Source organism: Eulemur rufifrons, chromosome 6 (assembly GCF_041146395.1).
Source record: "Eulemur rufifrons isolate Redbay chromosome 6, OSU_ERuf_1, whole genome shotgun sequence".
Classification (NCBI taxonomy): Eukaryota; Metazoa; Chordata; class Mammalia; order Primates; family Lemuridae; genus Eulemur; species Eulemur rufifrons.
Window position 1 is genome coordinate 65,838,289 of NC_090988.1, and position 15,139 is coordinate 65,853,427.

A 15,139-nucleotide genomic window follows, 5' to 3' on the forward strand; every position below is an offset into this window, starting at 1 on the left:
GCTTAGTCAGCATAATGCACCAGCCACCTCCTCTGTCCCAGCCAGGCTATCACTGTGCCTTGTAACTGGTCTTGCCCCTGTAACTGAGAACCCCTTTCATCTGTTTACCTCCTGCAACAAGGAAAGGGTTTGTACGAACAAGTTCGCCTTATTGCAGAATGCACTTTTCCCTCCACTCTGTCCCTAGATGACTCTGTCATGTCAACTCAACTGCCACTTTCTCAGAATGTTCTTCCCTTACCATCTTAGCCCTATAGTTTACCATCAACTAGAGGTTTTGCAAAAATGACTTTATCAGGTTGAGGAAGTTCTCTTCTATGCCTAGTTTGCCAAGAGTTTTTAACATGAATGGGGTTGAATTTTTTCAAATGTCTTTTCTGCACCTGTTGAGATAATCATATGGTTTTCCTCACTGGATTAATCAATATTGTTTGTCAATATATGGTGAATTATATTGATTGCTTTTAAAATATTAAACCAACCCTGCATTCCTAGATTAAGCCTCACTTGGTCATGATGCATTTTTCTTTTTATGTAGTGTTGACTTTTATTTGTTAATATGATGTTAAGGATTTTTGTGTTTGTATTCATGAAGGATATTGGTCTGTAGTTTTTCTTTTTGTGTAATGTCTTTGTCTGCTTTGAGCATCAGGATAACACTGAACTCTTAAAATGAGCTTGGGTAAGTTTGGGATTAATTTTTTTCTTAAATATTTTAGAGAATTTACCAATGACACTTGTGGACCTGGAATTTACTTTGTGGGAAGGCTTTTAATTACAAAATCAACTTATTTAATAGATATAGAACCATTCATATTTTCTATTCTTTTTCTGTTAGTTTGATAATTTGTCTTTTAAAAATGTATCTTCTTCATCTAAGTTTTCAAATTCATTGACTAAAAAGTCAAAGAGATTTTTCATAGTTCTTTATTGTCCCTCCCCTCTTTCATTCTTGATATTTGTAACTTTTGTATTATCTTCTTTTTTCTTGTTCAGTCTCATTAGAGGTTTGTCAATGTTATTGATCTTTTCAAGGAACCAGCTTTTGGTTCCATTGATCTTTCTCTATTGCTTATACATTTCAATTTCATTGATTTCCAGTCTTATCTTTATTGTTTCCTCCTTTCTATCTACTTGGGCTAAAAGAGCTTTTCAATCACTTGGGTCTCCCTTCCTAGGATGGCAATTGTGTTTGTAAATGCTAATCCTTCCCCCACCTTTACAATAAGAAAGTGTCTATCATTGTTAAGTTCCTAGTGCTGTTTATAAAATCAAGTCAACCTGCCCTGTCACATATCCCATGCCAAGTCATAAATGTCTACTAAAAACAGCATTATTCCTAGTCAGAGATTGTAAACATACAACAGCCACATTGCAGTTGCCCCCTCCCACACTGTCGGCAGACAGTTCTAATCAATCAGGCACCCTTTCCTGCTGAACCCGGATATAAACTTTTTCAACCCAGCAATCTAAGCTGGACTACCCATCACTAGAGCATTCCTGGGCACAAAACTAGTAAAACTTTGGAAGGTGATCCTACCTGGGAAGCCCAGCCCAGACAGGTCTGTCCCTGCCTGTGGAGGGTAGGGGCATTCAGACACTGGCCTCTGCGTGTTCAGATGGCTGGGAGGCCTTGGTGGGAAAGGTTCTTCCCAAATTGCCCTCCTTGCTTTCTCTGGTTACCTATTTTAGAGAGTCCCAGCAAGGGACTCAGACTACGTAGCTTTCTGTCCACAACCCCCAGGAGCCTAGTGTCACCCTCATTCCTCACTGAGCACTCTCACACAGACTCTTCCTGAAATATTTGCCTCAGTGGATTCCCAAATTCCTGCAGAGCCTCTAAAAGAGGAAAACCATCCAGGAAAAACGTTTCAGAACCTTTGTGATTCATGGGCCCCACTGAATTTTCAGGGGCCAGGGGGAACAGATTCTTAAAGGAAAGATTAGAAATATGAACATATCCTGCCATAATTTGTCATATTCCAATTCAGCCTTCTAGAATGTCTTTGGAATTGATTAATGGAATCCAGCTTCCAAAAGAGCTGTTGACATCTGTTCTGTCTCACTTGATGCTGAAAATCTGGCAATCCCAGGGATATGAAGCTAGAACTGGGGGGGTGGGGGGGAGGCAGCATTGAGCTTGCTTTGAGGCTGTAGCAAGGATAGGTTGAAGTTTCTCTACATGCTTTTGTGTATGTTACTTCTCCCTGAATGACCTCTCCACTCTCCTTCCACCAGAGTACTCTCAGTCATCCTTGAGGTCTGCAATGTCCAATATGGTAGCCATGGACTCATATGACTATTAAATTTAAATTAAGTAAAATCAAATAGAATAAAAAATTTAGTTCCTCAGTCTTACTGGTCACATTTCAAGTGCTCAATAGCCACATGTGGCTAGAGGCTACTGGCACAAGTATTTTTTTTTTTTTTTTTTTTTTATCAATTTCATCATTTCAGAAAGTTCTATTAGACAGCATTGCCCTGGTCTAGACAATCACTGAGTCTCTTCAGACTGGCAGAGAATGAATTGGTCTTTTGGGAGCTCCATGGATGTTATAGGCCAGTATGAGGCCTAACAGCCCGTACCCTCCACTGTGTCCTGCATGGTGTTAAGCTTGGGTTGGCCTCCTACGTGTGCCCATGATTCTGAGAAGGGTCGGCTCAGTTCAATATGGTCTCTTGACCATTGGCTTTGTGCCAAGCCCCTTGCTAGGTGCTAGAGGTTTTCAACTGATGATGTGCCCTCCAGGAGCTCAGTGATGAGGGTGGAAGGCAGGTCATAAAAACCTATAATGACACAACAGAGCCCAGGCAGAGGAGAGGGTGCATGATGGAGGCCTCGGGAGCACAGATGAACTGAAATTATCACTGGCAGGGAAGCTAGGAAACCTTCAGAAAATAGCCCATGTCCAAGTAGTTTGAAGGATAAATGGGAGTTCCCCTGATGGCCCTGGAAAAGAAGGGCAGTTCAGAGAAAATAAACAGTATGTTCTAATACAAACAGGCAAGACGTAGCTCAATGAATGGGTTGGGGAACTCTAAGCAAGTTGATATCTGTGGCATACAGATTAACCTAACATTGTGTCTGTCGGTGGCATCTTCATAGTTCACTGTAACCTCAAATTCCTGGGTGCAATTAAGTGACCCTCCTGCCTCAGCCTCTCATGTAGCTGGGGCTACAGGTGTGTGCCACCACACCCAGCTAATTTTTGTATTTTTTTGTAAAGATGAGGTCTTGCTATGTTACCCAGGCTGGTCTCGAACTCTTAGGTTCAAGTATCCTCCTGCCTCGGCCTCCCAAAGTGCTAGGATTAGAGGCACGAGCCACCTTGCCTGGTCTGTAACTTTATTTTTCTAAACTTCCTTGAATTCGCTTTTGAGCCTTCATTATGCTCAGACGGTGGGAACTCAGAATAAAAGGGTCCTGGGTGACATCGTTTGAGGTGCTGGACAAGTTTCTCCAGAAGGTAGTTCTACCTCTGGATTTTGGTTATGCGAATCATTAAGTTCCTGTTCTTTTAAGCTACTTGGAGTTGGGGGTTTTGCCACAAAGGATCCCTTTAAAGGAAAGGGAAAATAAACTGTGCTAATTTAAGTGAGTGGTTCTCACTCTTTTGTGCACATCGGAACTGCCCAGAGGGCTTGTTAAACACAGGTTCCCAAGCCCCATCTTCAGAGACTCCAAGGCAGCAGGTCTCAGGTGGTGCCACTGAATTCGAATTCCTAACGGGCTCCCAGATGCTGCTGCCAGTTCAGGGGCCACACTTTGAGTGGCACTAGCTTCGCCACTTACCCTAGATCACTCTGCTCATGATAGCAATGTAAAGTTTGAACCCAGCTCTATCTGATTCCAAGCTCAGAACTTTTTCTATTCACTACCTCTAGTAAGCAGGGGAAGAGTATTTTAACAGAAGGATAGTCAATGTATTTGTCTTGCTTAAGGGGGAAAAATCCAAGTTTAAGTTTCTTAGTAAATAAATGCGATAATTTCCAGCCACCCTTGCTCGATTGCTTCCCTTTAAACCAGTCCTGTTCCTGCCCCAGCTATCTTTTACCTACAAAAGATATCTCCCTCTTCACACACACAGTACTTCATTATGTGGGCCACTTAATTACATGTATAAAATGGAATGAAATTTCATATGTCCATATGGAGTTGTGTAAGGCAATATTTTTATAACGTTGCTCCCAGCCATCGTGTGAAAGTTATAACGTCATTGCCACATAATTTCTTGGAAATTCCCACCTAATACTACATGGGTAATGCAAAAACCAAATAAACTTTTTTTTCTACCCTCCCCCCTCTCCCTCCCCCAACAGTCTAATCAACTGCTCCCATGGTGGAGGTTAAATGCATGGAGAACTCTGGAAGACTTAGAACGTAAAATGGAATGGGGCCTCCAAGGCCACCCCAAGATGGTCAGGGTTGAGGGTGTCCTGATTTCGCTAAGGGGAAGAGGATGTTGCTCCTTCCCGTCCCACCCTTCTGGTATTTGGATAAAATATATTAGGGTAGGTGCTTTGCTTTTTCTCTAGGGATGAAGGAGATGACCCAGGCTGTGTGCAGAGTCAGGCCAGGAGGAAAGTGAGAGGGACGTCACTGAAGGCACCCAAAGAGTGAGGAGAAGGAGGGAAGCCTACAAGGCAATGGCTGCTGCCAGTGGGCACCACAGGGAAGCCATCTGGAGGCCTGGACTCATTCACATCTGGGTTGGAATCCTGATGGATTGGAATCCATTTAAGTGGTGGAATGCAAGCTTGTGACGGCTTGGACTATTATGTTTAGTTCAGTTCAGTAAACACTGATGGATGCTAATTAGGATACAAGGTGCTGAGCTAAGAACTGAGGACTTGGAAAGGAATTCAGCACTTCCCTGTGTGCAAATGACTGCTGGGCAGCTGTATGGGACACTGGTGTGCAGTAGTAATGTCCACCACATTTAGATTTTAAGCAAAAGTGTGATGTGATCAGATTGATGGTTTAGAAAGACCACCTTGGCTAAAGATGGGGTGGTGGGCAGGAAGTTCGGGTCATATATTACTGCAAGTTGCAGAAAAAGATCTCAAAGCCTGGAACCAAGGCAGAGCTATACAGGAAGCAGAGGAGGGCAGAGTTGGGAAATACTGAGGAGATAAAAGCAGTAGAATATGCCAAGGACAATGGAAGAGCCTAGGATGACTCCCAAGTTTCAGGTTCAGATGGCCAAATGTTGACATTCACATATCCATCCTCTGCATCTAGCACAGTTTGAGGCACAGAGTAGTTATTTAATCAACTACTTCTAGGTTGAATTAAATCAATCATCATAAAATTAGTCTCTCTAAGCCTTTTTTTCCATGCCTAAGAAGCTCATTGTTGTGGGGATTAAGTTCAATAGTGTAGGTAAAAATGCTTAGTTCTGTATCTGGCCCACAGTAAGTATGAAGGAATTTTAAGTTCTTCACCCTCTAAAAAATCCACTAAGGATTCAAAGGATGGCTAAAAATGTCAGGTTGAGCATATATATTTTAGCTCTGCTTCCTCCTGAGACATCACTAAAATACTAGGAAAGGGATGTTTTTAAAGGCATAAACCCAGAGGAAAAAGGGAACAGTAGAGAAGACCTTAGCACTAAAATTTTAGGTGGTGGGAAGCAGGCTAAATGTAACTGACTTAGCAGGCCCAAGGAAGCTGCAGCCTAAGCCAGCAGTGGGGAGACCCAGAGCAAAATGACTTACATTGAAAAGTCTCTGACTTTAGAGTCTAAAGGCGGAAGAATTGTCACTAATACCCCCGGGAGTGAAAGTAAAGGTGAAGCTAAAGCAGAAGAATTGGTTGAAAGTCTGTTTAAAGAGTAGATGGAAAGATGTGAAAACAACCCAGTGCCCATCAATACAAGACCGCATTAACAAAATGTGGTAGGTATATGTATACCATGGAGTACTACTCAGCCATAAAAAATGGTGAACTAGCACCTCTTAGATTATCCTGGATGGAGCTCGAGCCCATTCTTCTAAGTGAAGTATCATAGGTATGGAAAAACAAACACCACAGGTCCTCACCATCAAATTGGTACTAATGGATCAACACTAATGTGCACATATGGAAGTAACATTCATCAGGTGTCAGGCAGGTGGTGTGGGGGGAGGAGGGGATGGGTAAATTCACACCTAAAGGGGGCAGTGCGCGCTGTCTGGGGGATGGCACACTTGTAGCTCTGACTCTGGCCATACAAAGGCAATTTATGTAACCAAAGTTTGTACCCCTGTAATACTCTGAAATAAAAAAAGAAAGGTGGGTTTTCTCCCCAACTCAGCACCACGGCTGTGACTGCCCTTCCCTATACGAGCAGAAGGCTGGAAACATAGTCTCTCAAAAGGGCAAAACAGAGAAACTCTAGACACCAGCCACTGAAAATAAAGGGGTTAAATGGAAGTTACTGTAGGGAATATTTCCCTACTCAACCCCCAGAGGGCTGGCAGCCAGGCTTAGACCTACCAGGCAGGAGACTGGAAGATCTTCCCTGGGTGAATCTTACAGAAGACCTAAAGATGCTAACATCACAAGTTCTCCACGGAAACAGCCCAGCCATGTCACTTACAATAGATTTTAAAGTAACAAGTATCTCCCTTATACATGAAACGTCCCATTGGATTTTGTGTACCCTATTCTTAAATATGAACAGAGAGCCAAGATTCACCAGACCCGTCAGGAAAGGTTCTGATATTAAAAAAGACAAGAATATAAGAAACCAAAATGTAAGCTGCACAAGGTTGGGGATCTTTATCTCCTAAATTATCCCACATTTCTGGTTGCCTGGCATATGACAAGCACTTAATAAATATTAGTTGAATGAGTGAATGAAAAAAATGAAGCAATTAAGAGGAATTCAGGATCATGTAAGGAAAAGAAAAAAAATTCTAACTGTAATCAATTTTTTCAAAGGGATAAGAAAAGTTATAGTCTCCATAAAACAAAACCAGTATGCTATAAAAAGGAAACTTTCGGAGAATAAAGAACATTTGGAACTTAAAAATATGATACAGAAACAAATAGCTCAGTTGACATTTGGAAGATAAAGTTGAGAATATTTTTTCCAAAACATAGAGCAAAAATACAAAAAAATAGAATAGAAAATTAAATTAGAAGACCAGACCCAGGAGGTTCAACATCTGAATATTATGAGTTTCTGAGAATAATACAGAGAAAATTGTGAGGAAAAAAATCATCAAAGAAATAATTCAAGATAACTTTTCAGAACTGAACAACATGAGTTTCCAGTTTGAAAGGACCTGCTGAGTACCTAGCACAGCCCAATGAGTAAATATATCCCCACAGCGAAGCACATCATGAGATTTCAAAACCCCCGAGGACAATCAGATTCTACAAGATATGACAGATACAGAGAGGCGGGTGGGGAGAGAGAGCGTGAGAGGGTGCATGCGCACAACCGCACGTGATGTTGCAAACCAAGGAACAAAAATCAGAATGGCATCAGATTTTTCAACAGCTACATTAAAAGACAAAATACAATGAAGCAATATCTTTGAAATTTTAATGCAATATAATTTCCAACCTAGAACTCTATCAAGCCAAATTATTAACACAGTGTGAAGGTAAAATAAAGAAATTTTAGGCAGACTAGGTCTCAAAACAAAGGTACCTCTCATGCACCCTTTCTCAAGAAGCATCCAGAGGATGTGCTCCAGCAAAACAAGGAAATAAACAATGAAAGAGAAAGCCATGGGATCTAGGAAATAAGGTACCCAACACAAGAGAAATCTGCAGTGTAGTGGGGAAGGAAGATCCCAGGACCAAAATTATACAGTATAGGTCTATCAAGCAAAAGATTCTGCAGCAGAAAGTAGTTTTTTGAGAGGATAAAATTGACAAATGACTAATGTGTTTGAATATATTGAGAGTATATTTCCACAAATGGGAGGGCTAAAATAATCACTGATTAGTACATAAACTAGACAAAATTCTGAACTACAGGAAAAATAACTCATGCAGGAAAGAGAAAACAATCTTAATAGTCTACATGCCTCAACTGTGAACTACGATTACAAAGTAGGTATGCAAAGTGAGGGCATACAGTAGGAGATTCATCATTAATTCTTAAAACCAAAAAATCAGGAAGCAGCTCTATAGGACAGTTATTTAAAGATATTTGGTGTGAGAGGGGCTGGTGGTAAATATCCCAAAAATCAGATAGAAGAAATGAAAGTGTTTCTGAAAAAATGGAAATGCTGGCTGAGATGGCTGAGAGACTGCTATTTTTTGCAACAGTCTCTGTACACCTATTTGACTTTTAAAATCATGTTCATGAATAGTTTTGATAAAAGTAAAAACCAAATATTATAATAAAAATACTATTATTAAATAATATTTGTATAGCATTATCTGTTTTCTTTTGTCTAGTGCCTGTTCTATTTTGGATGGTTAAAATGTGCTCTGAATGAATTAATAATAACAATAGCTACCGCACTTTTAATGTATACAGTCCATTGCCTTTCAGCACCAGACAGTCTTTTCTAAGTCCCTGTAAACAGATTCTATCACTCTTCTGCTTAAAATCATCTCACTGTTCCCCACTATAGCCAGGGGTGGTGGGGAGGGATTGGAGCTCCCTAGCCTGGTCTATAAGAATTCTCTAAATCTGGCTTCCCCAAATTTCTTCTCCCAACACCTTATGCTCCAGGGACTCTGGCCCTTCATCTGTTCCTGGAATAAGAATCCCTGTCCTCTTCTCCCATCGCTGGGTTTTTAAAACTGGCCTCTACTCAGGCCTGGAACTCTTTTTGTAGGGCTGGCTCTTTCTCATCATTCAGACTGTTGCCCAAATATCACCTCCTCAGAGAGAATTCCCTGCCGCCCTCTCAGAATAGCTCCATCCCAGTCACTCTCATGCCACCATTCTGCTTTGGCTTTTTTCATGATGTTACTTACTTTCTGAAATCATGTTATGCATTTAGGTAGTGCCTAGATTTTCTTCCACAGTGTCAACTCCATGAGAGCAGTCACCTTGGTCTGTCTTCTTCAGAGATGTATTATCTAGGGCTTTAAACACTGCCAGACATATAGTAGGCATCTCAAATCAATTTTCTAAAATAAACAAATAAATGAAAAATCTCACGCAATCCTCATAATAACACCGTGAGGTAAGCATTCTTATTCGTACTTAACAGATATTGTGGATAAGAGAGGTCAAATGACTAGCTGACCAACACACAGCAGCTTAGGCACGGTGTCAGAATGCCTGATTTGCCAAACTCTGACACCTGTGCTGTTTCCATTCTCTCATGCTTTCCCCAGATTGGCACCACCCTCTTCTCTCCCAGATCTGCTAACCACTAACCCTGTGATTCTCTCAACTTTACCTGCCATGTGAATCACTGGACGAGTAGGGTACTTTAAAAACATCCCAAACCAATTAAATCAGGACCTTTAGAGATTTCAAGTATTTAAAGCTCCACAGTATTTAAAGGATTTTAAGCAGCCTGGTAATTTCCAAATGCAGCCCTGTTTGAGAAACACTGCTTTAATCCAAGGCTTCTCAGTAGGTGGAGTCTGACTTAAAGTGGGCTGTGAAATTTTTCTAATGTACCTTAGGATTTGCTCTCCTTGTCCCATGTATTGTGGAGTCTTGTCGGTTTCTTTCCATACCTGGCCTGGCCCAGAATCCTCTTGCCCACTGGGTAATCTCCATCTTCATGAGCATCAGCAAGTGTTTGAAGATCAAGAGCAATCCAGCGTCTCCCAGGAACACACTGTGGTGCTCCGTGACCCATATGCAAGGAGAGATGTGCCGTGCCCGCCCCTCTAGGACAGGGGTTACCAGACGCTTCTCATAAAGGGCCTGCTGGGAGTTATCCTGGCTCTGTGGATTCTATGGCTCCATCACAGCCACTGCATTCTGCCATTGCAATGCAGAAGCAGCTGTAGACAATACATTTAAAAATGGGCGTGGCTGTGTTCTAGTAAAACTTTAAAGAAATAGGTGTTGGGGTGGAAGTTTGCTGACCCCTGCCCTAGATGTTGTAGCTCTAGGCTTCCCTCGTGGCGAACTCATGTTCTCTGAAAGACTGATGGGTGAGACAGAGAGATGGGGCCACTCTGGGATTCACAGCTGCGTAGATTGTAAGCAAGAGAAATGAAAGGGGAGGCGGAGGAGGAGGAGGAAGAGAAGGCCTAAATTACTGATGCCGCTAAAGCAGGTCAAGCCTCTAGAAGGGTATTAGTTTTATGCAAGAAAGATCAAGGTCTACTCTGTGAACTTTATTCTCAGTCGTGGCAGTCGTGGTCCTGGAACCATCCCTCGGTGAAACACAGATTCAGTGAGCATCTGCTCGGTGCCGGCCCTCTGCCGGTGCCAAGGAAATGAGGACAAGACCCTGACCACTCTGTAACGGGAACATAAGACACACTGAAGAACGACAATTCTGTGTGGTAATTGCCATGAACCGATAGTTGAAGATTAGATATAGTTCACCAAAGATTGAACACACAGAGCTAGAATCTGGCTGGGAATAATACAGGAGTCCTCACACGGCCACATGGTCCCCTGGGCTATGGTCAGTATCCCTTCTGGAATGGGAGTCTGCCTTTCCAACTTGTTTTTCATATAAAGCCCATCCTGTGCAGGATTTCAGATACACGCTGGCTTATACCCATTTCCCCTCCTTCTGGGTGACTGATTTTCCTTTGAAGAACTACCCTTTACTCAGTCTGTGGGATTTGGGGGATTGATCTTGTTCCATTTCCTGGGCCACAGTGATTGGGTCAGCAATGGTCATGTGATCCAAGCCAGGCCAAGGAGACTTGATTCGGGTATGCTTATGGGACACGTTTTTAAGAGAAGTCCTGTTTCTATTGAACTTAAAGCTGAGAGAATATAAAAGTCTGGAGCTGCAGAGGAATATCTCATGGAAAGAGACTACCTGGGAACAAAACCAATCAGAGCAGAGCTGAGAGACAAAGTCTCAATTCTGCTGTTTGAACACCTGTGCTCAGCCAGGCCTGAAGCCATGCTCTCCTTGCACTTTTTCAGTTACGGTAAGCCCCTACATCCCTTTTTGCTGCATAAGTCATTTAAATTGGGTTTCAGTCATTTATAACGAATAAAATCTAAATAATGCAGTGTTTGAACTCACCAGAGTTTTGTGGGTTTTGGTTTGGTTTGGTTTGGTTTGATTTGGAAGAAGGGTTTCCCAGGTGTCTTCAACTTTGTGAATTACCCTTGCCCCAGATGGCCAATCAGAAAACTGGATGCAATTCACATATCTGAGTAGTCTGAACCCCAGGACTGCAGTAGAGAAATTAATCAACATTTAGCCTTCCTTAGCAAGTTCTATATTTCTTTAGTCTATTGCTATTGTGGCATTGAATGAAATTTACGGTTAAACTTAATTTCCTCTGAATATCATATTAAAATTTGTGAAACTAATTTCAAGTTTCAATTGAACAATTTAACCCTTCTGGTCCTCACTTTCTAAATTTTCTTGTTTCAATTAATTGGACTTTCGCCACCCCTTGCAGGAGAGTTGCAAAAAGAGAGAGTCTCAGATATTACACTCTGTTTGGCAGGCATTTGAAATTCAACAACCTGGAAAATGATCCAGTTTCTCGGGCTGTATTTATAGCCACAGTATTTATCCCTTGGTATGTCTTATCTGACACAGTTTAGAGTCCAGAACCACTAGTGTTGTCCATAGCTCTGTCCAGGGCAGGCGTGTTTGGCCGACATGCCCCAACACATTGGCTATCTGTCTTCCTGGTATTCGTGTAGGGTCCAGTTACCTCTGTAGGTGGAGAAACAAAGGTGTCCGGCTGTGGACCTAAGGAGAGATGGCCGCTTGGGAATTTAATTCTCATTTCTCCAGTGGCTCAAACCCGTATGTATATTTAGCAGGTGTTGTTATTTTCAATATTCACAAACAAGTACCTTTTCTAAGTGAATTAATTTCTTTAAAATGGGCAATAAATGCATTTCAGTGATTTCATAAGGGTTTTTATTGAAATATAGAATATGAGTACTTTTTGCAATTAATATGTTCTAACTCAAGTGTGAATCAGGGCAGTGTACCGCTATGTCATGGGAGAACAACTGGCTCATCCATGGGTCAGAGTCTTGATTGTTCTTCCGTGGTCATAATTCTTCGTTTTTTGTTTTTTTTTTTTTTTTTTGGGGGGGGGAGAGCTAACTTTTCTACCTACCTGTATTATTCATTAATAATATTAGTGCTTCTATTATTTCCAAAAATATGTCTAAATTCTATACCTGGAATTTCACAGTAAGAATGCAGTTCATTTATCCTTTTCATATAATTACACTTATAATAGAAATACTGAGTTTTTATTGAAATTAACATGTAATGATACTTTAAAATAGAATTATAAGATTCAAGGAGAGGAAAGTACTGATGATTGTCCTTGTTTCTGTAGACCTAGTTTGGGTCTGTATCGTAGTATCCACTAGCCGATTAATGTTAATCCAAAGTCAGAAACTTTATAGATTGTTTTAAGGCAGACACTGTTTTTCTCAAACTTTTTGAGTTTAATTGATGATATAAGTCATATTGGGGATGATTAGAACATCAAACTATTATTTCCTGAGCCTTAAAATGCTAAATTCTTTTTCTATATACTTTATGGCTCCTAATACAGATTATTGCCATTTTAAAACATCTTTTGTTGTATTGATGGTAGTAGTGTTGACAGAAATATCAATACAAGTAGCATATTGCCAAAGGGGGGTAGACCGGTATTTTGCTGATTAGTGAGAACATTAGTTTCTTTGACAGGCTTCTTTAGAAATGAATATAAGTCAAATTCTATTGCAAATAGTCTAGCAATCTCTCTATCCATATACACACTGGAATTTAACTGAACATTTCCACAAATATCTGGACTGCTTCTAAGAGGAGAAAAAACACCCAAAACTTTACAGCAGGATCTGTCTTGTAATATTTGCTACTCTCTCACCATTTGTCCCAGGGCATCAGTGAGCTTCTTGCCCACCGTTGGCTTCTCTAGGGATCTTTAAACCATGGTAACCACATGCTCGTATTGGCAGAAATGGACCAAGGCTTGGGGCTTCATCCTCTCAACTTAGAGCATCCAAATAAATTTCACACGTATATATTAACACTGTGTCTTGTGCCAGGCCCTGTGAAGACGGGTGGTAGCTGGGGGTGGGGCACAAGGGTCACAGAGGAGCAGGTATCAGAGTGTGGCAGATTTTACTTTCCAAAAATAGACACAGTGGCATATCTAGTCCCATATACTATTCAGAACTTTATTGATCCCACATGAAGAGGTGGAGCTGGTTTCCTCTTCCCTTGGATGGGGCAAGAATTTATAACTGCAGTGACGAATGCAGTGGAAGTGATGCTCCATGACTTGCAGGCCAAGTCATAAAAGAGGACACAACTTGGCCTCTTCTCTTGCTTTCTTGGGTTGCTCACCCTGCTGCTCAGCCACCATGTTGTGAGGCAGCCCAGGCCACATGGAGAGGCCACGTGTCGGTGTCCCAGCCAACAGCCCCAGCTAGGGTTCCAACCAACAGCCAATGCCAACTGTGAAACATGAGAGCAAATGAGCCTTCCGTGTGTTCCAGACTCAGTCTTTGCATTTCCCAGCTGAAGTTCTAGACATTGTGGAGCAGAAGGAATAAAAGCTTCCCACTGTGCTCTGTTCAAATTTATGAACCCACAGAATCTGTGAAGATAATAAATGATTGTTTTATATCACTAAGTTCTGGAGAAATGGCTACTAAGCTGCAGGACCTGGAACACAGAACTCACAATGGAGTGGGGACCAGTCACAAACTCTACGATAAGGGCCAGGCTTCAAAGAGGACTTGATACAGAGCATGCCTTCTCAACGGGGCCTGTTGCCTTCCACAGAGGGCAAAAATTAGTTCATGGGTATAAAAAAATCATATTTTTAAAATAAATAAAGCACAGATATACATAGAGTACATAAGCAGATAGTAAATCTGTGGCATTAAAATTTCATGGCGGGTGGAGGGCTGCTAGGTGGAAAAATATCTTAAGATTCCTTAGGTGGTGACAATGAATAAAGGTTGAGGAACTCTTAACTCAGAGGGAGAGATTCATTCTGAGCTGCAGAAATCTGAGAGGCAGCTTGTCCACGCAGAAAGAGACATTCTGACCAGCTGGGAGACCCTGAACCAGGTGTTTGGCTTTTCTGCGTTTCAGTTTCATCTTCTGTAAAGAGGGATGACAATACCTAATATTTGGAGATGTTGTTAAGGGGCAAATGAAATGTTCATAAAATGTTTTTGCTGCATAGTAGACTCTTAGGATTCTGTAGGGGTTGTTGAAGGAGATGGACTTTGAGTTGGACCTGAAAGAAAAGATGGTGATTGACAGTTGTAAGGGAAGGGTGATTTAGACAGGCGGCATGAATTGACTAAAAGCCCAAAGAAGTGGGAGAACACGTTCCAGATTAATAGTCTGGTGTGTCTAGAGAGTCAGAACCATGGTGTTAGAGATCAGACTGAAAAATTAGCCAGGGGCAGAGTGGGGAGTACTTTGAATTCAAGGAGAGAGAGTTCATTCCTTCCTTTTTTTATTTTTCATAATACACACATTCATTAAACACCTACTATGTGCCAGGACTATTGGATAAAAAAGTGAATGTGACACAGGGATCAATCAGATTCAACGTGACGTATGTGACAAATGCAATTGGATCATAGCAGTGCAATTCACATTCCCTGGGAGGAAGAAGAATATTGAGGGAAGGCTTCCCACAGGAGGTGACATTTAGGCTGGGCTTTTATGCATGAGGACATGATGGTGGTGGAAGTGAGAGAGGGTCTTGAAGGCACAGGCGACATTTCCAGGGTGTGGTTTGTGCAGTGCACTGTGTCTGGTCCAGGCGCGAGGGCATCAGGAAGGCCCCCTGTGAATGCAAACAGTGTAGGCTTTGTCTTGTGTCTTCCACGCCATGCCCGGGTCTGTGAGCAGCAGATCCTTCTGGGGAGCAGTGAGGAGAGGACAGGGCTGGGAGTGGGAAGGGAGCCGATAGTAGATAAACTAACCAGAGCAGGTGGCAGGTGGCAGGGACAGATCCCACAGTCCTTAGGGGCTGAGGAGATGCGGGCGCAGGAGCAGTCAGCACTGCCTGGCA